This window comes from Stenella coeruleoalba (assembly GCF_951394435.1).
Source record: "Stenella coeruleoalba genome assembly, chromosome: X".
NCBI classification, from domain to species: Eukaryota; Metazoa; Chordata; class Mammalia; order Artiodactyla; family Delphinidae; genus Stenella; species Stenella coeruleoalba.
The window spans coordinates 23,438,438-23,465,123 of NC_137152.1; the positions used below are offsets into that span (position 1 = coordinate 23,438,438).

General features: G+C 35.7%; 1 protein-coding gene across 10 annotated transcripts in view; it reads left to right on the forward strand.

Moving 5' to 3' along the window:
- The window catches only part of DMD (dystrophin), a 2,843,071-nt gene that overhangs the window by 214,100 nt on the left and 2,602,285 nt on the right, over nucleotides 1-26,686 (forward strand). Inside the window, exon 1 of one of the 10 annotated variants that reach the window (XM_079909739.1) lies at nucleotides 24,285-24,348. The exons of the other annotated variants lie outside the window; for them this stretch is intronic. The gene's annotated coding sequence lies outside the window, so the exon portion shown is untranslated. Of the gene's footprint in view, nucleotides 1-24,284; nucleotides 24,349-26,686 lie in introns of those variants that run through there. 10 annotated transcript variants of the gene reach the window in all.

The following is a 26,686-nucleotide window of genomic DNA, read 5'->3' on the forward strand; positions in this document are numbered from 1 at the left end:
CATTGATCTATATTTCTGTTTTTGTGCCAGTACCATACTGTCTTGATTACTGTAGCTTTGTAGTATAGTCTGAAGTCAGGGAGCCTGATTCCTCCAGCTCCGTTTTTTGTTCTCAAGATTGCTTTGGCTGTTCGGAGTCTTTTGTGTTTCCATACAAATTGTGAAAGTTTTTGTTCTAGTTCTGTGAAAAATGCCAGTGGTAGTTTGATAGGGATTGCATTGAATCTGTAGATTACTTTGGGTAGTAGAGTCATCTTCACAATGTTGATTCTTCCAATCCAAGAACATGGTATATCTCTCCATCTATTTGTATCATCTTTAATTTCTCTCATCAGTGTCTTATATTTTTCTGAATACAGGTCTTGTGTCCCCTTAGGTAGGTTTATTCCTAGATATTTTATTCTTTTTGTTGCAATGATAAATGGGAGTGTTTTCTTGATTTCACTTTCAGATTTTTCATCATTAGTTTATAGGAATGCCAGAGATTTCTGTACATTAATTTTGTATCCTGCTACTTTACCAAATTCATTACTTAGCTCTAGTTGTTTTCTGGTAGCATCTTTAGGATTCTCTATGTATAGTATCATGTCATCTGCAAACAGTGACAGCTTTACGTCTTCTTTTCTGGTTTGGATTCCTTTTATTTCCTTTTCTTCTCTGATTGCTGTGGCTAAAACTTCCAAAACTATGTTGAATAAGAGTGGTGAGAGTGGGCAACCTTGTCTTGTTCCTGACCTTAGTGAAAATGCTTTCAGTTTTTCACCATTGAGGATGATGTTGGCTGTGGGTTTGTCATATATGGCCTTTATTATGTTGAGGAAAGGTCCCTCTATGCCTACGTTCTGCAGGGTTTTTACCATAAATGGGTGTTGAATTTTGTCGAAAGCTTTCTCTGCATCTATTGAGATGATCATATGGTTTTTCTCCTTCAATTTGTTAATATGGTGTGTCATGTTGATTGATTTGCATATATTGAAGAATCCTTGCATTCCTGGAATAAACCCCACTTGATCATGGTGTGTGATCCATTTAATGTGCTGTTGGATTCTGTTTGCTAGTATTTTGTTGAGGATTTTTGCATCTATGTTCATCAGTGATATTGGCCTGAAGTTTTCTTTCTTTGTGACATCCTTGTCTGGTTTTGGTATCAGGGTGATGGTGGCCTCGTAGAATGAGTTTGGGAGTGTTCCTCCCTCTGCTATATTTTGGAAGAGTTTGAGAAGTATAGGTGTTAGCCCTTCTCTAAATGTTTGATAGAATTTGCCAGTAAAGCCATCAGGTCCTGGGCTTTTGTTTGTTGGAAGATTTTTAATCACAGTTTCAATTTCAGTGCTCGTGATTGGTCTGTTCATATTTTTTATTTCTTCCTGATTCAGTCTTGGCATGTTGTGCATTTCTAAGAATTTGTCCATTTTTCCAGGTTGTCCATTTTATTGGCATAGAGTTGCTTGTAGTAATTTCTCATGATCCTTTGTATTTCTGCACTGTCAGTTGTTACTTCTCCTTTTTCATTTCTAATTCTATTGATTTGAGTCTTCTCCCTTTTTTTCTTGATGAGTCTGGCTAATGGTTGATCAATTTTGTTTATCTTCTCAAAGAACCAGCTTTTAGTTTTATTGATCTTTGCTATCGTTTCCTTCATTTCTTTTTCATTTATTTCTGATCTGATTTTTATGATTTCTTTCCTTCTGCTAACTTTGAGGTTTTTTTGTTCTTCTTTCTCTAATTGCTTTAGATGCAAGGTTAGGTTGTTTATTTGAGATGTTTCCTGTTTCTTAAGGTAGGATTGTATTGCTATAAACTTCCCTCTTAGAACTGCTTTTGCTGCATCCCATAGATTTTGGGTCGTCATGTCTCCATTGTCATTTGTTTCTAAGTATTTTTTGATTTCCTCTTTGCTTTCTTCAGTGATCACTTCGTTATTAAGTAGTGTATTGTTTAGCCTCCACGTGTTTGTATTTTTTACAGATCTTTTCCTGTAATTGATATCTAGTCTCATAGTGTTGTGGTCGGAAAAGATGCTTGATACAATTTCAATTTTCTTAAATTTACCAAGGCTTGATTTGTGACCCAAGACATGATCTATCCTGAGGGTAAGCTTTAAATACATAGAAAATGAACTCAGAAGGAGTGTCTCATTAGTACTTGACAGGTAGAATGTAGGTAGAAGACCATAAAGGACTGAAAAATTTCCAGTGTGAATCTATGTGTTCTAGCCCCTATTTCTCCCCACCATTCTTGATAAAACACAAATTGCCCAGCCTTCAGCTGCCCCTTCACAAGATCAATTCTTCCCTCTTTTTTTTTTTTTTTTTTTTTTTTTTTTTTTTGCAGTATGCGGGCCTCTCACTGTTGTGGCCCTACCCGTTGCGGAGCACAGGCTCCGGACGCGCAGGCTCAGCGGCCATGGCTCACGGGCCCAGCCACTCAGAGGCATGCGGGATCCTCCCAGACCGGGGCACGAACCCGCATCCCCTGCATCGGTAGGCGGACTCCCAACCACTGCACTACCAGGAAACGCCAATTCTTTCCTCTTTTGAGAACAGTTGTGAAGTAATTATTCCCAAACCACCTGATCTCTGACTGACCCTATTGCTGAAGCTAAATCTGTCCTTCTTCCTCTAAGCCAAAACAGTCCCTCATAATCCACATATTGAAATAAAGGCTTAAGTTTAATAGCATTTCTGCTAGTTTTTTGCACAGATATATGTTTTACATAAAATTATTTAAATATAAGGGTAAAAATATAGAGTTGGTATAATTTAGCAATATAATATAGATATATGAATAGAATGATATAATAGTTTTAAAATAGTATGAATAACATTGTGAAAACACAAATTTATTATCTTACAAGTCTGTGGGTCAGACATCTAGATTGGCTCAGCTAGTTTCTTAGCTCCAGGTTTCATAAGGCTAAAATCAAGGTGTTGACTGATTGGGTTCCCATGAAAGCCAGCAAGACACGTCCATTCCTTCTCATGCGTGGATCTCTCTGACTTTCCTGTCATCCTCATCTCTCTTCTACCTCAGCCAGAGGATGTTCTCTGCTTTTAAGGCCTCATGTGATTATATTAGGCCCAAGTGAACTATCTAAGGTAGTCTCCCTACCTTAAAGTCCATAATGTTAATGATGTGTAAAGTCCCTTTTGCCATTTAAGATTACATAGTCACAAATTCCAGGGATAAAAGGATGGATTATATGAGTTTACAAATAATATAAATTTTAATAGTCTCCTGGTAAAACTGTATGCATATGCGTGTATATATGTACGACATGCATAGAAAAAGTATAAAGTTTATACCTTATGTATGTCTCTATTATCTTAATTTATCAAAATAAACACATTTCATTGGCAACTTTAAAAGGAATTATTATTTTTAAAGAAGAAATCACAGAAAGAGGAAAAGAACTTTATTTTGAATTTCCAGTTGATTGAATTTTTTAATACCATATTTGGAATAATATTTGCTACCCTATTTCCTTTTTGTGACAATCAAATTAGAAACAGAGAGGCTGACTATTCAACATGTGTGATTATAATACCTAATGCAATACACTCCTTATAACTTCTTGTTGCTAAAGAGTGAGGATTAGAAAGTATTACAAGATATGTACTGTCTTATAAAGTATAAAAAAGTATATTATACTGTCATTAACATGTAATACACTGTGATCTCCTTGTAAAGTAAATCCCTACTAATTCTTCGTAGATACTAAGAGAATCTCTCACGTTTCATAACAAGGAAACATAGAGTGACAATAAAACTAGAGGCTCTTATTCTACTTAGTAATTTTCTTACTATTATCAACTATATAACCTTTTCCTCATAAACGTAAGAATATTTATGTGCTTGGGGGACACTGTGTTTTCAGATTTTACTAGTAGAAGTACTGGAAATAGTTAAAAATCATGTAGGAAAATTATCTAAAATATCTATCAATATTGAGAAGAAAAGCACTTAAAAATGCCTATCAATTTACATTATAAGGGAAATCTTTAGGTAACAGTCAGATGTTCAATCATAACTGCCTTGGTAGATATAAATTTAATCTTTCGTATAGAAAAAATGTTATTTTTAATTAATTCTAAAACAACAAAAGCAGGGTTAATTTGAAAAATGGTAATTTTCAAGGTAGATTTTACATGTTTTGTGCAAAGGCCTTTCCAGTATTTGCAGAGTAATGTTTCAGAGTTAAGTACAGAAACTGAGTTTTTGACCCTGAAAATACTTAGTACTCTTTAAAAAGAATCATCAAACCAACATATTGCCATGAAGATGTAACTAAAATAAATAGTGTCTAAAATAAATAGTGTTGTGATTTTGTAACCAGACATATTCTAACAGGAAAAAATGTGTATGTCTGTAGTAACTAGATTGTTCAGATTAAACTTAAAGTAGGTAAAATTATGTTTGTGAAATTTGTGAAATAAATTGAGAAAAAAAGATTTAGATAGTGAGGAAAATCATACTTTAGATTCTACAAATATAAATTTCCTAGGCCAATGAGTAGCAAACTCTAATCATGGCAGTGCCTGTGGTCTAGAATAGAGTGGTAGATTTCTAATCAGTGGTGAAGAACAGACTCTCCTCTAAATCAGTAAGTGATTGCTAGTGCAATTAGCTGTCAATTTAAAAAATACAATTAATTCAGACCTATTTTACATCATACATAGAAATAAATTCTAGATGGACTAAAGAGCTACACAGTAAAATATAATAGTAGTCGAAAAAATTAAATCTCAGTGTAGAAATGGCCTTCCTATATACTACAGAAGGAGCCATAAATGAAAATATTAACATATTTTAATATAGATCATAATGTCAAATGAAAAGGTACAATGTAGGAAAAAATTTGTAAGTCATTTTATAAACAAAGATTAACATCCAGAAAACACGAGTTTCTACATATTCCATAAAAAATGACACAACCCAACAAAAAATTGGCAAAAGAAAACTCAGAACAGGCAAGTCAGAAAATACAAATGGCCAATAAACATAAGAGAATATGCACAAGATTATTAAAAATTATCAGAGCAATAGAACATTGCAAAGTATAATTATTTCCTAATATTAAAAGAAGATAAAAATATTAGATGTCAATGGGAATGTAGGAAAATGGGCATATGAATACACTCCTATTAGAATACATTTGTTAACCATTTTTAGAAGGCAGTTGATTAGTATCTACCAAAATTTGAATGCCAATACATTTTTTTTTCCAATTCCACTTCTGAGAATTTAGTTTCTGGAAACCCTACACAAGTGTCGAGTAATCAGTGTTCAAGACGTTCATTGAAGCATTGATCATTTAACCTAAATAAATAAATAAACTGAATAAATTCAAAATAGCCATCATAGGACAGTGGTTAGATAAATTGTGTTACACGTTCTTTGTATAATACTTTGTAGTTATTTAAAAGAATGAAGTATATATTGTTAAGAGAATAAAAATTTTATACATCCTTAAATATAAGGAACAAAATACATATGGGTGTCTGTGCATTCATATGTAAGTAAATGGATGGAAATTTAAATGAGCATTTGCTCACCAACCTCTGGACAAAGGTGATTCTCTAAGTGGTAGAATACAAGAAGGAGGACAAAGAGAGGCATTTATATTTCACTCTTTACACTTCTTTATCATTTGGATCTTTTACATGTGTATATTCCTATATTACCTGTGGAAGGAAGGAAGGAAGGGAAGGAAAGGAGAAGGGGAAGAATGGATACTCCTGTAGTACTTGTATAATTAAAAGAGAGAGGCAGAAAGAAGGGACGAAAAGGAGGGAATGAAAAAGGGAAGAAGAAAAGATGACTGGTTTGTCTTAAGGCCAGGGATTTTGAATTTTTGTCCTGGTGTATTGGTACATTATAAGCCCTCAAAAACTTGTTGAAAAAATAATGAGATGGAAAGAGAAAGGAGGGAGGGAAGAATTGATGACTACAAATTCTTCTCAGTACCTGGAAAATATATGAGTAATGGTGTTATAATATGTCTTGTGATCACTTGTCTTTATCCTAAACTACATGGTAGAATCTGTTTTTAATATACACTCCTGAGCATCAAATATCTTAGAACAAAGGCACATAAGTAGTAAAAGCATTAGAATCTTAGAAGTCAGACATGGAAGCAATATGTCAATTCACCTAGATCAGTATTTTAATTTTCAGTGGTAACACTGTACTTCCTCTAAGGAAATTATTTGAAAAGCAATACACTTTTTGTCCAAATATTTATTTTCTGCCAACAGTGTGCTAATAGTGTAATATATATTTCCTTAGTCATAATTTTTTATCAAACTTACTTACAACTTAAAATATACATAAAATAGAGTCAAAATTTATGAATTAGGAAGTGTTAGGTGATAAAACTAGGAAAACATAGTATTTGATTAATACAATTTTTATCTGTCATACATTCCACATTTCTTCTTCCATTTCGTATTTTTATTTCTTGGATTTATAACAAAAATTCTAATAAAAACAAATATTATACTATCACATTTTAAATGAATCATCATTATTAAATGTCATTTCCTTTTAATTCTCACATATTTTGCTCCTTATTCCTGATATTTGCATTGGATCTCTAGAAAACTGATGGTAAAATTTAGTTGTCATTGTGAAGATAAAAGTGCACATTTTATTTTTATGTGCACTTTTATCTTCACAATGACAACTAAATTTTACCATCAGTTTTCTAGATATCCAATGCATCTCCATCTGCTTATTAATGTTCTCTTTTCTTTTCCTATGTTTTTCTAATTATCATACATTCTTTCTATGTGAAGTTCTATGATTCTAATCATATAATTATGATATCTAATTTTATGTATTAATTAATTAATCTAACAAATATTCAGTCTTTTATAAGTACCCATTACTGTTTTAGGCACTAGGGATTCAGTAGAAAAAAAAATCACTGTCCGTCATGGAACTTCTATTCTAGTAGGAGAGGACAGACCACAAACATAATAAATTAACATGTGCTACATCAGGTTGTAATAATTCTTATAAAAATAATGACAGGATGAAGGGAACAGGGAGTGCTGTGAAGAGCAAGCTGAAACTTCTCAAAGTGATAGGAAGTGAGAGAACCAAGTAGATATCTAGGAGAAAAGATTTCTAGGCAGAGGGAACAGGTGCAAATAACTGACACAGAAACATGTGGTGAGATTCCTGGAAGAGTAAGGAGGCCAGTGCAATGGAATGGAGTGGGACAGGTGTAGAGAGCTGAAGATAAGGTCACAGGAGGCAGGATGAGGCAGGTCATGTAGGACTTTGTAAGCATTTTCACTTTTACTCTGAGTGAGATGGGAAACCATTGTAGGCAATGAACAGAGAAATGCCATCATCTGTCATGCATTTATAAATATCTCTCTGGCTCCTGTTGGAGAATAGACTTTAATGGGGCAACGGCAGAAACAGGGCAACAAGGAGGCTATGTTGTAATTCAGAGATGATGGTTCTTTGATCAGTGGTCATTTGGATGCTGTGAGACCATTTCCAATTCTATAAATATTTTGAAGGATACAAACTAGATGTAGGGTAAAAGGGAGAAGAATTAATGATGACTGTGATGCAAACAGCAGGAACTCACTTAGTTTAGCTCAGCAGAAAGAATTATTGTGGGGATGCCCATGAACTAAAACTAGAACGAGGTTGGTTTAACCAGGAAACATGGCAGCGGTTGGCTTTCTTTCTCCCTCTTGGCATCTATGCTTCACTTTGAGTGTTTTTCCGTGCTTTTTTGTAACCAAATGGCTTTTCCGCTTCCTTTTAAATTTTGCTCTCCTGTTATTTCAAATAGCACATAACCTATCAAAGTTGTTCCTGTCTTTTACTCTATATCATATACCTCTTAATCTTCACATTCTATTAAATTGCACAGTTTAAAATGCTAACAGAGGGAAATATTTCTTACCAGGCATTACTTAACCTTTATGGTATAGCTGCCTTTGGATGTGAGAGGGGTATGCAATAAGAAGTATAAATAGCAGGACCTAATATCTCTGCTTTGACCAGTTTCTCTTAAACCGAGAAAGAATGAATAGCATTCTGAAGTGAGGCCTGCCCAGTCCAGGAGTTACTTGATGAGGTGTTTTTTGCTTTTTTGTTTTTCTTATTTGACTTCATCTTCAGTTAGTTGCCTGAAATAAAGTGGACTTCAATATCAAGCTAGAAATAATATCTGAAAATAAAGGAGAGTGATCTTGAGAACAAAGAAAGAAGGAATGAGAGAATCTTTAAAATAGTGATCAACAATTAGAAAATAGAGGCGAAGAGCAGAAAACACAGTGAGAGAAAACAAAATAACGTGCTGGAATACTTTTAAAACACCACTGTTACATAACATAGCACTTTCATGTTTAAATGCTTTCTACTCAGTAGCAAGTATTATTTTCACCAAAAGGAAATATTTTTTAAAATTTTAAAAGGAGGTTAAATGGACTATATATATTCATGGTCTTAAATGTCAGGTCATCCAACAATGTTCTTTTTCCTGAAAAGGAGTTTTTTTACCTGATGACAGAGCCAGATATGACTTCTTTTTAAATTATACCACATTGCCAAGCTCAACTGATGATCTTCAGAATCATTTAAGCCAATATCATCTTCCCCTATTGACTATTTGCATTTTAGTCAGTTAACATTAATAAAATGATTATGCTTTAATCCTGAAACAGAGACTATCCGTAGGAGGGCCAAGGTAAGTATTATTATGATAGTTACTTTACCAGATACAACTTAAATATTTGGAAACTTTGAGGTCACACAGGTCAGTGAATTTCAAATATGTGTAAAAATTGATGTCACAGTGAGTATCTGGCATTTGTAATGATGCTATTAATGTTCTCCTAAGGCATTTGGGACACACTTGCTTTTCTCTTCACCCAAAGTGTACTACTGTTGTTGGTAAAGTCATTTCTATATTTGATTGCTGATATACTCATTGAAGGAAATCTAAATTCTTCTGTGAAATTGTGAGTTTTATTCTTTATAACATACCCTCTCTATTTGTACCCACTAGTGAGTGTTCACTGTCATTGTAAAAATTATAATCTCTGAAGTAATAGATTTATAAGCATATCTAAATTCAGTGTAAGAATATACAGATTCTGGTCTAATACATAATACTAGCATTCACTGTATTGTTCTTTGTAAAAGTCTCTACATTGAAATAAGTTATTTTTATATTCAAAGACAGAATTACTATGTAAAACACTAAGAGTTTAAGACATAGTGAGAAACAGTAAAAATTCATTGGACATAAAGGTGATGAAAAGTACTGCCTTAGAAAAATGTATGCTGCTGGTAATATTTTCATGGTAATTTTAATTCTGTGATACCTTTCAAGAGTTTTAAAGTCATGAATGCCAAGTTGATGTTTAGTAAACATCTCTGGAAGGGAGATCTAATTTCATGGGATTTTTGGATACTTTTTTGACCTCTTTGACTTTGGAACAATATAAAACAACATGAAAAATAGTTTGCTATGTTAAAAAGGGGAGCTGGGATAATATGGAGAGCAGGATTAGAATTACATTTGATGGATCTAGCTTTATATCATATTACCCAGACAAGGAGCTAATATCATATATATCCAGTTAATATTACCTATAACTTTTCTGAAGAGGATTTCAGGAACATGGAACCATCCATGCCTAGAATTGTGGGTATTACCTTGTAATATGTACTCTATTTATTGAATTAATTAAATTATGAAATTAATGAATATAAATATTATGAAAAGTATACTTAGAATATCAAAAATGCAGGTAAACTCATTATCCCTGGAAATCTTTTTACCTTCAAATTCTATAGGTACCATTAATCTTGGGAAAATCCTGTGACTCTCCACTTTCATGGATGAAAAGAATCAAAATAATGCTGGAAACTATAATTTATTAGTAAAATTACTGAAAAGGAAAGCTACATTAAAGTAAATTTTAGTCTCACAAGTTGTGATGTCATATGGTTTGATTGTAAGTAACATCTAAATTAGGGAAAAGTAAGACAAAAACAAAATCATTAACTTTTCTTTGGAATCCATAATCAAAATGTGTTCATGCAGCTCCCCTTGAGGCCTGTTCTGGTGCTCTTTCCCCAAGGGGGCAGGATCTGGGCTGCTTTGGGGAACAGTGATGGATTGGGATCTGGGTCCCTCCTACAGGTCCAGAGTGTGGGAGAGCCAAACAGCAGGGCACCATGTCTGCTGGTCTGCCCCTGCCCAGCCTCCCAGGACTCTGGTTTATTCAACCTGCTTCTCTGCGACAGGCTCCACACCTGGTCGTGGGGACAACAGCCTCCAGAACGACACTCCAACAGGGTCCCTGCACCACGGTGCTTAGCAAGAAGCAGAATAGTTAAGGTTCAGAACTTGATTCTGCATCTTAGCTTCTCTGTGACTCAGTTACCTCATCTGTGCAATGGGATGACAATATTGCCACTTCATACACCCTTCTAGGGATTAAATAAAATGGTGTCATTATGGGGGAAAAAATTGTGCATGCAAGAGAAATATAAAGCTCAGACAAACTCTAGGAATGTTAATTTTGTACAGCAATATGACCAAAATTAGTTTCTTATACACAGCATGAAATTATTAAAAACTCAAATTTTGTTCAATGGTTATTGTACTTGAATAATTCCTTTTTCCTGATTTCCACTGATAGAAGTGTTTGATAGTTGCCTTTTGCAGTGCAATAGGAAAACAGGATTTGGGGAGGAGGGTATTTGCTTTCAAGTACTCTAAATTCAAAATAAATGGAGTGTTATTTAGTGTTACTGAACACCAATTTCTCCAATCCCCCACCTCCCTTTAATTCCCAGCATTCTGGTGCCAATCTAACTCCCCAATCTAATTCCCAGCATTCTGATGCTGGGGCCACCTCTCCTTCTTCAATAAAGTCTGAGAAAAGTATCTAAAATGAATTCACACTGGGGTGTTGATAACTGTATCAGTATGGTTCCTTCACATGCATCTCCTCTTTTTCTCTGTGAATTACTTAAAGGCAGGAATCATGTTTTATTCATGATTATTTTTAGGACCTCTCGTGGAGCTAAGGCTAGGGTGCAGTCACTACCTCAACAATTCAACAAAAAGAATTTCTTATTGTAATGCTGAACAACTCACCCCTATCTTGTTGTGAACCCTCTAGCTATTTTCTAAGTTGTGCTCTGGGGTCTGAAGAAATAGAAGAGGGAAGAGTAAAACGGAGAAATTTGAGTGATGATGGGGAAAGGGGAGTGGGTGATGGAATAAACATCGTGCAAGGAGAAAGCATGCAAGGGATGTTTCAGCCAGTTTGTCACCCTTTAGTAACAGGAGAATGAGTATTTGAAAAACAAGGAGGAAGGGACATGTATTGAGGATCCCATGCACATGTTCCTCCAGCTAGGAATCCTCACTGCATTACATGTTTGGTATTGTTAACCCTATTTCACATATGAGAAAACTGAGGTTCAGAGAAGCAGCTAAGGTCATGTAACCAGCAAGAGGCAGAATCAGGAAGGCAATTTGTCTTTCTAAAATCTGTCAAAGGGAAAACAAAGATCACTACAATATGAATAGGTGAATTCTGAGATTGTTATATATATATTTTTTTTTAACATCTTTATTGGGGTATAATTGCTTTACAATGGTGTGTTAGTTTCTGCTTTATAACAAAGTGAATCAGTTATACATATACATATGTTCCCATATCTCTTCCCTCTTGCGTCTCCCTCCCTCCCACCCTCCCTATCCCACCCCTCCAGGCTGTCACAAAGCACCAAGCCAATATCCCTGTGCCATGCGGCTACTTCCAACTAGCTATCTACCTTACTACGTTTGTTAGTGTGTATATGTCCATGACTCTCTCTCGCCCTGTCACAGCTCACCCTTCCCCCTCCCCATAACCTCAAGTCCGTTCTCTAGGAGGTCTGCGTCTTTATTCCTGCCTTACCCCTAGGTTCTTCATGACATTTTTTTTTCTTAAATTCCATATATATGTGTTAGCATACGGTATTTGTCTTTTTCTTTCTGACTTACTTCTCTCTGTATGACAGACTCTAGGTCTATCCACCTCATTACAAATAGCTCAATTTCGTTTCTTTTTATGGCTGAGTAATATTCCATTGTATATATGTGCCACATCTTCTTTACCCATTCATCCGATGATGGGCACCTAGGTTGTTTCCATCTCCGGGCTATTGTAAATAGAGCTGCAATGAACATTTTGGTACATGACTCTTTTTGAATTTCTGTTTTCTCAGGGTATATGCCCAGTGGTGGGATTGCTGGGTCATATGGTAGTTCTATTTGTAGCTTTTTAAGGAACCTCTGTACTGTTCTCCATAGTGGCTGAACCAATTCACATTCCCGCCAGCAGTGCAAGAGTGTTCCCTTTTCTCCACACCCTCTCCAGCATTTATTGTTTCTAGATTTTTTGATGATGGCCATTCTGACTGGTGTGAGATGATATCTCATTGTAGTTTTAATTTGCATTTCTCTAATGATTAATGATGTTGAGCATTCTTTCATGTGTTTGTTGGCAGTCTGTATATCTTTTTTGGAGAAATGTCTATTTAGGTCTTCTGCCCATTTTTGGATTGGGTTGTTTGTTTTTTTATTATTGAGCTGCATGAGCTGCTTGTAAATTTTGGAGATTAATCCTTTGTCGGTTACTTCATTTGCAAATATTTTCTCCCATTCTGAGGGTTGTCTTTTGGTCTTGTGTATGGTTTCCTTTGCTGTGCAAAAGCTTTGAAGTTTCATTAGGTCCCATTTGTTTATTTTTGTTTTTATTTCCATTTCTCTAGGAGGTGGGTCAGAAAGGATCTTGCTGTGATTTATGTCCTGGAGTGTTCTGCCTATGTTTTCCTCTAAGAGTTTGATAGTTTCTGGCCTTATATTTAGGTCTTTAATCCATTTTGAGCTTATTTTTGTGTATGGTGTTAGGGAGTGATCTAATCTCATACTTTTACATGTACCTGTCCAGTTTTCCCAGCACCACTTATTGAAGAGGCTGTCCTTTCTCTACTGTACATTCCTGCCACCTTTATCAAAGATAAGGTGTCCATATGTGCATGGGTTTATCTCTGCACTTTCTATCCTGTTCCATTGATCTATCTTTCTGTTTTTGTGCCAGTACCATACCGTCTTGATAACTGTAGCTTTGTAGTATAGTCTGAAGTCAGGGAGCCTGATTATATTTTTAGATTAATAGAATTTTAGTTTTTTTTTACAGCAGTTCACAAAAAAGTTGAGCGGTTAGTACAATTTTTAAAAATCCTCCCCCCGTTTTCTATTATTATTAACATCCTGAATTAGTGTGGTGCATTTGTTAAAACTGATAAACCAATATGGATACATTATTATTAAATAAAAAACATAGTTTACATGAGGGTTCACTCCTTGTATTGTACAATTCTATGGGTTTCAACAAATGCATAATATCATTCAACCACCATTACAGTTTCATACACAATAGTTGAATCACAGAATAGTTTCATTCCTATAAAGATCCCCTGTGCTTGACCTCTTCATCCCTTCCCCATTGTAATCTTTTTGCAAGAGTAACATCAAAGATCACTGATCACAAATCACCATGGCAAATAATAATGAAAAAAATTGAAATATTGTGAGAACTGCCAAAATGTGACACAGAGCCATGAAGTGAGCAAATGCTAAGAGACTTACTCAACTCAGGGTTGCCACAGGCCTTCAATTTTTAAAAAATGCAATATTGCAAAGCATAGTAAATATAAGCACAATAAAATGAGGTATGCCTGTATGTAGCCTTTTCAGACTGACATCTTTCACTTAGCAATAACCTTTAAGCTTCCTGCATGTCTTTTTATGGCTTGATAGCTCATTTCTTTTTAGTGCTGAATAATATTCCACTGTATGGGTATACTACAGTTTTATTTGTTCACCTATTGAGGGACATCTTTGTTGCTTCCTGTTATTGTTAATTATGAATAAAGCTACTATAAACATTAATGTAAAAGTTTTTATGTGAACATAAGTTTTGAACTCATTTTTATAAATACCCAGCAGTGTGATTATTGGATTGTTTGATAAGACTATGTTTAGCTTTGTAACTGCCTAACTGTCTTCCAGACTGCCTAACTATCTTCCAAAGTGGCTGTACCATTTTGCATTTCTACCAGCCAATGAATGAGAGTTACTGTTGCTCTACATCCTCACCAGCATTTGGTATTATCAGATTTGGGTTTTTTTTAATTTTTATTTTAACCATTCTAATAGGCATGTAGTATTATCTCATTTTTTAATTTGCAATTCCCTAATAACATATGACGTTGAGTATATTCTCATTTGCGTATTTACTCTTTGTTTAACTTACATGGTAAAGTGTCTATTCAGATCTTTTGACATTTTTAATTGGGTTATTTGTTGGCTTATATCTGAGTTTTAAGAGTTCATTGTATGTTTTGGATACAAATCCTTTATCAGATATATGTTTTGCAAAGATTTTCTCTAAGTCAGTAGCTTGTCTTAACAGTGTCTTTCACAGAGCAGAACATTTTAATTTCAATGAAGTCCAACTTGTCCATTTTTTCTCTTCTGTGAACCACGCTTTCAGTGTTGTATTTAAAAATTTATCATCAAACCCAAGGTCACCTAGATTTTCTGCTGTGCTGTATTCTAAAAGTTCTATACTTTTGCATTTTACATTGAGGTCTATGATCCACTTTGAGTTAATTCTTCTAAATGTGTAAGGTGTATGTATAGATTTAATTTTTGCATGAGGATGTCTTGTTCTTTCAGTATCATTTGTTGAAAAGACTGTTCTTTCTCCATAGGATTGCTCTTTCTCTTTTGTCAAAGATCAGTTGACTATATTTTGGGGTGTATTTTGGAGATATCTATTCTGCTCCATTGATATATTTGTTTGCTCTTTCACCAATACCATAGTATCTTGATTACTATAGGTTTCGTTGGTCTTAAAATTGGGCAGTGTCAGTCTTCTAACATTGTTCTCCTTCAGTATTGTGTTGACTATTGTGGGTTGCTTATTTTTAACTTACCAGTTAAGAACACATAGAGGAAAGAAATTCATTGAGTGGTTCTCCAAGAAAAAAATTATTCTCTTCCTCTTATGGTTTTATTAATGAAGAAGTGTAAGTTTAGGGCTTCCCTGGTGGCACAGTGGTTGAGAGTCCGCTTGCCAATGCAAGGGACACGGGTTTGTACCCCGGTCCGGGAAGATCCCACATGCCGCGGAGCGGCTGGGCCCGTGAGCCATGGCCGCTGAGCCTGCGCGCCTGGAGCCTGTGCTCCGCAACGGGAGAGGCCACAACAGTGAGAGGCCCGCGTACTGCAAAAAAAAAAAAAAAAAAAAGTATAAGTTTACACTCTAGATAATACAGAATGAATCCATTAGTCTGTAATTGATTGATTAAAGTAGATTGTAGTGTTGATTTTCTGGAAAGAGTTCTACTCAAATTTCCCTTCAAAAGAGAACTTGAAATGAGAAGAGGAATTAGCTGAAAACCTCCCACTGACACACCCTTTGGATCTACCTCTGCATTCTTGCGAAGGCTATACTCTCCTCAGGCCAGTGCCAGCCAGTGGCTGAACACAATGACTATACAAGAGCCAAAACATCCCTGCACAACATGGGACTCCTCTAATGGGCATCCGTGTTCTTGAACTCCCCATCCATCTGGCCAAGACTCTCAAATCAGCACTGCAGCCCAAAGGCTCTTTCTACCAAATCCTCCTTCTGTTTTTTTCTCCTTTCACAGGGGTCAGTCCTACACTGTAATCTGAAGTCTCTCCCAGTCTGGCCCTGTGCCCATTCTCCTTTATCCTTCAGAAGCATTTCTCTTAATAAATCTCTTGTGCGTCCAGTACCATCTTATGGTCTGCTTCTCAGAGGACCCAAACTGATACAGTCTTCAGTTAGATCCGGTGGGGTTGAATTAGCTAGGGTTGCTCAAAATTCATGGATTCAAGGCACATGGAACTGACCTTCACAACAGCTTCTTGGCTCCCAAGCTAAAGTAGAGTGAACCATCCAACCTACAGATACATAAAGGAATCCAACTGCAGGGCCACCCCTCTGGGTCTAACCTAAACCAGATAACCCCCAGAGAATTCTAATAGTAAATGATTATTTTAAGCCATTAACTTTGAGTTGGTTATTCATGTAGCACAACTATCCGATTCAGTGTTTCTCATTAATCTATTATCATCAGTCAAAAATTAATAGAATAAAGCAGTTATAATGCAGATAGTATGATTTTATAAATAGAAAAATATAAATCTAGCTTCACAGTATTTTCTCCAAGTTACCAAAATCAAGAGAAGCTTTAGCACAGAAAAATAGTCTAGTGGAGGAAAGCTAAATGAGGATCCAACTACAACACAAAGGTGTAAGCAAAAATACAAGAGCAAAACAGCAGAGCAGATTTAGAGCATTAGAGGAAGATTTCAAAGAAGCCAGAATTCAATAGTAATGTGTTTAGAAATACAACCTATTCCATGCTCAGCACCTGACAAGATAAGATACATTAGGTTGCTAATACAGGAAGTAAATAGAGTTGCTCTTTAATAGGAATTCTAAAAAGGCCTGATAGGCAAAGCCCAGCATTAGAAAAACAGAGGGAGTAAATATATTGTACACACAATTCCAACCATCAGCAGGCGGTTAATGGGGGGAAAAAGTACTAAATTTTTCTTTTCCTTTTCATTAAAGGAAACTTTCGTTAAAGTCCCTCCCTCTCTCTCTTTCTCCCTCTCTCTCTCTCCCTCTCTCTCTCTCTCAATATTAGGAGAAAGTTGCCTTATGCAAAGGAAATAAAGAGAAAGACTGACTTAATTTGATATATTCACTATGACCTTACTCATTGTAAATTCTGAGCACTCTGATATCAGTATATTAGGCTGTGCCTATGTGGAAAAATATACATGAACTCTTAAAAGTATTATTCTGGTTATTGTGAATTTGGAAGAAAAATATCATATAAGTGAACGGTCAGAGCTTGAAATTCAGATGCAGAGATATCTATAACATAGGCCCTATTGAAGCAAACTAATATGTAGGCATAAGTAATCAAAATAAAATGAGAAGAGTGAAATTACAGAGGCGTGCAAAGAATGCAACACAGAGAAAATAAAAGGACACTGGCCCTTAGAAAAGAGTAAGAAGGGTGAGTAGAGATGGTGAACTAGAAGAGAGGCATTACCATTGCTTTTGCTAGTGTTTAAATTATGAGACAAAAGTATTGAGAGTGAAATCTGGAAAGATAGGCAGAGAGACCAGACCTTAGAAGTCAATGCATGCCATGCTAAGGAGAATAAACATTTTACTATACTTTATGTAACTAGGGACCACTGCAGGACAAAACTGCTTGTGTTTGGGGAGGTGGTTCTTAAGAAGGCAGGAGAATTAGATATTTGAAAACTTTTAATTTGATATATATTACCTAGTGTAATATGGAGAGCAGATAAATAAGACTTAACAGTATTTCCTGTTTAAAGAAGCTTAGGGCTGCAAAATCAACTTAATTAGTGTTTTGAGGAAATTTCATAGCACAAGACTAATGTGCCGGAAAAAATTGTATGTGGAGCAAAGTTGTGCTTAAAACTTGTGTTTGAAGAGGCATATGAACATTCTGGAAATTTTCACTCCGGAGACTAATTAAAAAGATAGCCGAAGATAAGTTGCCAGTGAACATACTGTTCTCTAGCTGACAAGTCTTACCACAGCGACAATTTAGAGAAACAGAGGGAAATTAAAGGTAGATTCTGTACCATATAAAATAAGTTTTTCTAATGATGAAGAATTTCATTTAATAATTATTCATCGTTTAAATGAATTTTTTCAAGGTAATCATTCAGCAAAATGGAGGGTTAAGTTTCTAAACCGAGATAAAGCATTTTGGAAACCTTAATCAATGTAGACTATAAATTTAAATTTTTATAGAAATTTCCTTTTTCCTTATTTTTGTTTTTTAAATTGTCTAATCATATTTACAAATTTTACTATTATGAATTTTGTTTATTAAGATTGAGTCTACATATAAATTATCTAATTTTGAGTTATTTTTAAGAACATAAGCAGACCTAGGAAATTTCAAAATTTAACTGCTTAAGGTGATGGTCAGCTTTATAGATAGTATCCTGTTTAGTGTACAAGCTTTGGACTTTTGATTCAACCACTTTTTTTTTTCTTTTGGATAGCTAGCAGTATTATGGACATCAATCTAATTCCTTAGCCCATAAATATGTTTTTCCACCTAATTACTCTATTCCTTTCTTGTATATTTACCTTAGGAAAAAATGACTTGTATTGAAAATGAAAAAGTTAAAAATGGAAATTTAAGCTCTGAACGAGTTGCAAATGCCACTCTCTTTAAAACCTTTGAAACTTTAATTTTTAGTTTATTTGAAAATCTGTAAAAGCCTACTGATCAGTAGGTGCAAAAGGGAAATGTTTGTAGCCCAGTACTAAAAACTGTACGTGCATCTAAGCATGCATATCCTTTAATAAATTTGGCTTTTGGGGAGATTATTAAATGGCATGCATTAATTTCTTTTTGGAATTTTGTACTATTTTTATGCTAGAATATTATTCTAAATAAATGACTCTCACAGTAATTGAATCTTTTTAAATCAGCATATGCTGCAATAAACATATGATATTCCTTTCTGAACAATGCTGTTTGTAGTTAATGTTTCTTAGTGCCCACATATGAGAACTAAAATCATTGACAATAGAAAGACTCATTTTGTATATTTATAAATTTTCTCCTCTTTGTGCTGAGGAAGATGGGGGAAAAGTAGATAATGCTATGAAGTGCTAAATAGTGTCTGGCGTATGGCAAGTGGTCAAAAACATCAGTCATTGCTATTGCTTAGATATTTGAATTGACTTATATTCCTGTCTTTTTTCATATATCTATTAAATGTTTATGACTTAAACTTTGTGGCAGACTCAGAGATACACCACTCAGATCACTCTTCAAGAAAGAGCTTGCTGCCCAGCTCCAAGGATTGTGATTAGTTGACAACCCCCAGCTGTTAGCTTCATCAGGGTCCGTGTTTACTTGTGAGCCAAGGTTATGATCTTTTAGTGCAGTTGAGCAATGATGGAGCAAGTTTATAGTCCAAGGGCCTAGCCAGCCTCCTAGTGTGGATCTCCTTAATGAGCAATCTTTACTCTGGAGCTCCCAGTTGAGCTATTTGAAATTTTGTCAGGTTTGAATCATGTTCTGACAGCTCCTTCTGTCTAATCCTACTTCCTCCCTTTTCTTTCCCCATCTGTTACTCTACAATAAACATTTTGACTCTTAACTCCATCTCAACTTCTACTTCCCAGAGAGCCTCAACCTGCAACTAACATCAAATTTTATTTTGCATGTATTTGATGGAAATGAGCAACATAAGATTTGAAATAGTCTGTCAAAGCATAATTTTTAAAAGAGAGGATAAAGAAAGAACACTTGAAATATTTATTTGTGGGACCACTAAAACTACCAAAGTATAATTTGAAAAAAGTTAAAAACATGTTAAAAATATTCTTATATGTGATGGGATGAATTATATCCTGCCAAAATTCATGTCTTGAAGCCCTAACCCCTCAAAATGTGACTGTCTTTGGACCAAGGGCCTTTGAAGAGGTGATTAAGGTAAACTGAGGCCATTAGGGTGGCTCCAATCCAATCTGACTGGTGTATTTATGAGAAGAAGAAATTTGGACACACAGAGCTACACCAGAGATGCACACACACAGAGGAAGGGCCAAGTGAGGACCAAGCAAGAAGATAGCTATCTACAATCCAAAGAGAGAGGCTTCAAAAGAAACCAAACTTGCCAACACCTTGATCTTGTACTTCTAGCCTCCATAACTGTGAGAAAATCATTCTCTGTTATTTAAGCTACCTAGTCTCTGGTATTGTATTTTGTTACGGCAGCCCAGGAAAACTAATGCATCAAACAAATGTAAATAAACACGTTAAAAATTTATTAGGGGTCTTCCCTGGTGGCTCAGTGGTTAAGAATCTGCCTGCCAATGCACAGGACAGGGGTTCGAGCCCTGGTCCGGGAAGATCCCACCTGCCACGGAGCAACTAAGCCCATGCACCACAACTACAGATCCTGCACCCTAGAGCCCATGAGCCACAACTACTGAAGCCCGTGTGCCTAGAGCCCGTGCTCCACAATAAGAGAAGCCACCGCAATGAGAAAAGCCCACGCACCGCAACGAAGAGTAGGCCCCTCTCTCCGCAACTAGAGAAAGCCCGCGCACAGCAACGAAGACCCAACGCAGCCAAAAATAAATAAATAAATTGTTAAAAATGTATTAAACTCATTAAAGAGTCAATCAGCAGAACGATAAAGCTGGTTCAAAGAACATTTGAGGAACAGTATTTGTTGACACTGAAGAAAGACTTTTAGAATAAGATTGCTATATTAGATACAAAATTAGTTTTGTCCTACAGGACAACACAATCACTGGTTTGTTTCTACCAGAAGGAAATCATTTGCATCTCTATCAGATAAAGCTCTACAAATTAGCATTTAACTTCACAGAGGCTATCCACAACTTCACAGAGTCTATCCACAAACAACAGTAATTAGTGTGTCGATAAAAATACATTTACCCAGAGAATTAAATGATATCTGGGGTGTCCTGTTAGACAGTACTCTAGTATGTTACTGAAAGGACACACACTCATATTTTTGTGCTATTTTCAAGTTTTTTATCATCTTTATTAATGAATCAATGTAATTTACTACATCCTCTGTCATTTATTTGTCTTTTGATTTTAGACAAAATTTAATTCAACTGTATTATTTTTGTATTGTGTTAACTCCCACTTTAGTCAACCCACTCTAGTGTGACTTATAATACTACCTTCCTACTGAAGCTGCTCTGTACAAAGTTGCCAGTGTCCTCTTTGTTTCCAAAATTTAATATTCTTCTCTGTTCTTGTGTTACTCCACTTCTTAGCTAACACTGCCACAATTCACCTTCTCCTTTTTTATAAATATCCTCTTCTGTTAGCATTTTTGCTACCACATTTACTTATATATCACTGGCCATGCTTTATTCTATATCATTTGTGCCTCTTGTATTCAAACTTTAAATATTGAAATAATTCCTCAGGGTGTTCTCTCCTTTCTATTCTCTATCTCCAATCTCAATCTACATGAGCTCATCCAGTACCAATGTTTTAAATATCATCTACATTCTTAGGACTCCATATTTTTTTATCTCTTACAAACCACTCTCCTGAGTTCCAGACTTGTATGTCAAATGGCCTGCTAGATGTGTCAACTCAGATGCTTACTCTGCCTCTCAAGAGCTTTTGATACCCACTGCCCTGGCCCCAAATATTTCTCTTTGATTTTCCACAATAATATTAAACTGCACCAAAATTTCACTCAGCACAAGAGACAAGTACAAAACAAAACAAAAACAAACAAATAAAAATGCTGGGTACTATCCTTCATTGGTCCTCATTCCTTACTCCTTGCATCCTGCATTCAATTTATCAGCAAGCTCCATGACTTTTATCTCTAAAACATATTTCAAATCCATCCACGTCTCTTTATCTCCACTGAAAACTCACTTATTCTGGATGCCATTATCTACCACTCAGACTACTGAAATAACACTCCTGTGCCTACACTTGCTCAAATTCCATTCAATCTCCATACAGCAAATGCAGTAATGTCTTGAAATAAATATCTGATATGACATTCCCTTAATTAAATATTGAATGGCTTCTTATTTAACTCAGAATGAAGTACAAAGTATTTCGCCGTTTCCCTGGTTCTAGTATATGTCCTCCAACACATTTCACACCATTCTCCTCTCAGTGTACTTCAATCACATTACTCACATGTATTCTTTGAACATGGCAAATGCTTTTCCATGTCAGTATTTTTGTACTTATTATTCCCTCTGTTTGAAATATGCTGCTTGCCCAGCACTGTGCAGGGGTTAGTCATTCTAATTCAAATATCAGATCATAAGGACCTCTTCAAATAAGCCTTTTCTGACCACCTTATCTAAGTTTTCCTGCACGTGCAGGCAATATCTCTATAAAAACATAAGGTGTCCTTCCTTCTTTTCACTTACTACAATGTGTAATTTCTTGCTGACTTGTGTGCTTCAGTGGATATTACAAATTTTTTGTCAAACATAACTTCTACCTTGCCAACCTTCTGTATGATATGAGCCTAATCTGCCAGCCTGGTGTTAGGATATAAAAGGAACTCAAAATGAAAGGAAACACAACCAGCCAGTATTCTTAACCCTTTTTAGAATCCTTGAAGCAAAGGCTGCATAAAGGCCTTTGAGAGTTTTAGTAGACATTATGTTACTGCCTGAATTTATCCTATATATTGATGAGGTCTTTGAGGATGAGGGGGTGCTTTTTACCACAAGGATTCATGGGGAAAAGGCGATTACTCAATTTTCCGTAGAGAGTATATATGAAAGAGGGATGTTGTCGTTTATTTGCAAACTAAAGTTTACATGCTAAAGTGGAATATTACTGATAAGTTCGGAGGATATTTTCAAGGTGAGCCCTTTCAAGTTTAAACTGTTAATACAGTGTATTCAGTGCTATGCAATGTTGCCATGACTCAGCATCTACCTTACCTGGGGAAAAAAGTAGAAGAGAACTCAATAAGCAAACCCACAGTAGTCAGAAGAAGTCAGAAGAGAGTAAAGTTCCTCTCAGTAGGGATGCTCAGGAATTCTGTCAATGTCAAGGTAACTGTTTAAAGTACACTAGACATGAGTACGAATGAAATGAGTGCTACACCAGCTACTACTGTACTCACTGAAAGGACCAGGCGAACAATTATGGTGGTGGTGATAGTGGTGGTGTTGTTTTTGTTTTACTTCAAATGTCTACTTCATGCTTCTGAGGACTGTGCATAACTGGATTTCCAGGATTAGATTAAACACTAGATTGATGTGGTCCAAGAAAATGTTGAATGTATTTTCTGAGTTCAAGGGAAAAATCTTGAGTTATTCTTTTTACTCCCAAATCTAATTCCAGGTAGAAGGCTTCCAGTAGGTCTTTATTGAATATGTCGGTCAGTATATACACACAAAAAGACGTAATGGGACCAGTATGAGGCATTTCTAGCTCATGCATACAGTGCAACAGGAAAAGGCATTAGTAGTTTCTCATACTGTATGTTGGTGTTTGGCAGAGCCTGAGACTTCCAGTGAGCCTCTGATGACAAGTAAATAATAGAGTGGAAATGTCAACAATCTCACCCAATCAGAGGTAACCTTGTCAGTTCAGAGGACAGTGGTCTAACAACACTACTACATGAAGAGGTGGCATCCCTCCACACTCAACCTTTAGTTGTGAAGCAGCATCATTTGAGCCATTAAACAGGTTCAGGAAGCCTCATTGGCAGATAATGGAGCTACAAAAGAAGAGGGAATTATTTCAGCAGTATGGGAAGGCCCTATATAATTAAAAAAGAAATTCTTATAATATTTTGTGTGAAATAATATGAGTTGAATAAAGCTGGAAGAACACTAGCTACATGCTGCCTAACATGCGGAAGGCCACTAGAGAGTGGGGAGCTGGATCTGTTAGACAACAGAGCCAGTGTTTCCAAACACCATGTCCTATGCTGTTTTGTTTTGACTTTTCAGAACTGAGTTAAAGACCGACTACTTAATTCAGTCCCAGATGTACACGTCTACGCTGACAAGCCTTATGACTGTCATATGAGTAGGATTACATAATTTCAAAAGCTGAACTTCAGAACTTACAATACAAGTGTTATAGGAGAAAATAATATGTCTGACAACTATCCTTTTCTTTGTAACACTTTGTTTTTATTGTCACATTTCTCTGAATATAAAACATGTTTGCTACTTTAATGAGCCTTAAATGACAAAACTAAAAAAAAACAATTAACTGTAGAACTCTGTTACTTCCTTAGTGAATGTAACAGAGACTGTGTTAAACAATACCTGGTTCTCCTGGTTTTCCTGGGCTTAAAGATAGACTGTAAGTCCCAGCCTCTTGCAACTGGCAGGGCCGTGTGTTTAGTTCTCACCAAAAAATGAAAGCAGAAATGTCATGTGTCACTTGCAGACTAAGATAGTAAAGAGAATCCATCTCTATTCCCCCAAATGCACTTTGAGTCCTGGATCCCTGAGTCACCTGACCACAGTCACACTTGTTGGACTGTCGTTTCAATGAACAATAAACTGCCATTTTGCTAATTTACCGACTTTTCCCTTTTTTTTTTTTTTTTAACAACTGTTAGGCTACCCTGAAAAACCAGTGGAGATGTAATGTTTGTTCTGTTTTATTTGCTCAAGAAAAGGCTGGTTGAAGGTAAGAAGTAAATACTACACGCTCGATGGGGAGCAGCATATACCACCCCTAAATGTGCCACTTTGACATGTGGATTGTTTTGAGCTGAAGATAATTAAGACCCAGGAGACTCAGGAAAAGGTTTTGCCTCTCCCTCAACTGCCTAAAATAATTTAGGTAGGGAGCTTGGTCCAGGAAAAGAGCTATTTTCAGAGAGAACGTTTTTATCTGAAGGACTTACCTGCATGGCAGGGCAAACATCTGATTACCAAACATCTGCTCTTCTTATCTTCCTGTGAATTGCCCTCCTCCCCTTTGAAGCCCCAGGTCCCTATCCCACTTATTGGCTCAAGATAGCATATAAGCCTCAGTTGTTCGCCTGTCTTTGAGTCTCATGTCTTTGGGATTCCTGTACGTACAAATTTTTTTCTTCTCCTGCTAATCCGTCTTATGTCAATTTGATTATTCTAATAAACCAAAGAACCTAGCTGGGAAGAAGGAAAAAGTTTTCTGCTCCTACATTCTAATTAAAAAGAAAGTATTATGTCTTGAAAAATTTTAGATAGGAGTTATTATATTAAGATTCTATATTATTCTCTATATATGTTGATCTTAGTGCCTGATATCAAGATGTAGAAAAGGTTTTGGTTGTGTGATTTTGTGTGTGTGTGTGTGTGTGTGTGTGTGTGTGCTTGCGTGAGCATTGGTTCATGCATCTACCTCATTGACTCATTTTCACTTTGTCCCACTCAATATTTTCAGTTTAAAATATATGGAAAATTGTAATCATCTGGGTTCTGATTCACTGCCACTACCAAGCAATTAACATTAATTTCTAAAACCCTTATTACTACTTACTAAACATAATGACTCATTCAAAGTTACCTTTCTTATCTGCAGCATTATTTGGAAAGGGGATTTTCTGGGACACTATTCCAAAGTCTCTTTCTGAGGATTTGTTAAGCCAGTCACACATTCACATTCTAAGGTCTCATTTTCAGTAGTCAATTGCCAGTATAAAAAAATACTATATAACAGTACAATATAAAGTTCAAATAAATATCTTAAAATGAGCTTATTCATGTGCCATATTTTCATCAGGTCTTTTTCTCCATTCAATAAATTATTTCCCTCTCAAGCCTTCAGTGTCAGGTGTGGGGCAAGACCATTTCACAGCCCACACCCCCTAAATATCACTGGAAGAAAAGTGAGAAGGGGGAGAAACATTCAACTTGGCATTTACGAATATTAATATTAATACCACTAATCCTCCCCATTCATTTTGGGTCTGAAGTGGAAGAAACTGTTTCCATAGAAACAAAGTTTTTGGACAGTCACTTTGTTACTTCTCCCCTGCTAAGTGAGTCAAGTCAAAATGGCATGAGAGGTCATGCCCCTTCATAAAAATTAACATCGGAAACGTGGGATGCAAGAATAAAATGAATTATGTTAAAACATTAGTTTATACATTTTGAATTCTTATTAACCAATAGTATATTGAGTTTCTAAAGTGTTAATAAACTGTTATTTTAAAATATTTAAATATCTGATTCAAATAATTTAGTTGATTATTACTGAAGACTGAAGATGGAAATTTGTCCCAGTATTTCCTTTTAACAATAAGTACTATATCAATCAGCACCCTGAAAATTGAGATAAAAATATTTTTTAAATATATATAGTGGAGTGTCACTTAAATACTGATGTCAGTGTGTGCCTGACAATTGGGAGAAAACAGAAAGTAGAGAGGAGAGAGGGCAGTGATTTATGGTGTTGGAAAGGTGGATTTTATATATATAGGATTTACTGTTCTTTGTATCTTCAGGTGTGAGGATGAAAACTTTTTGTGTCAAAAAAGTAAGGCACCTAGAGGCTACAGCCTTACTTGTAGGCATCTGTTTTTCCTGAAAGCCATAAGTGTCCTTGAAATCCTTATAATTTTATCTTGTCATCTGTTTGAGTAATTATCATGACATTAGAGTTCTTTTTTTTCCCCTCAGTCCCAAATCTACTATTAACTGACTCTGCACCAGCAACTCATACATTCTGGGGAAGGTTTCCTGACTTTTCAGGGTTTGGCCTTGCCCTGGATTCTTTTAAAATTTTATTCCAGATCTAACATTTTAGGACGCCATGATGAGCACCAGTGATCTCACCTTGGTAGACTATAGAATACAGAGGAGGGAGGGAGAAAAGAGGTGGTTTCCATTGATTGACCCAGGCAATGTTTTGCCTGGTCCTTTAATTTAACTTTTTGCACCCACAGATAATGAGCACCCTAATGTAAATTTCTAAGAAGGCTTTTACTGATAAATGAGATCACTAATGATAATAAAAAAAAGAATAGCAACAGCAGAAG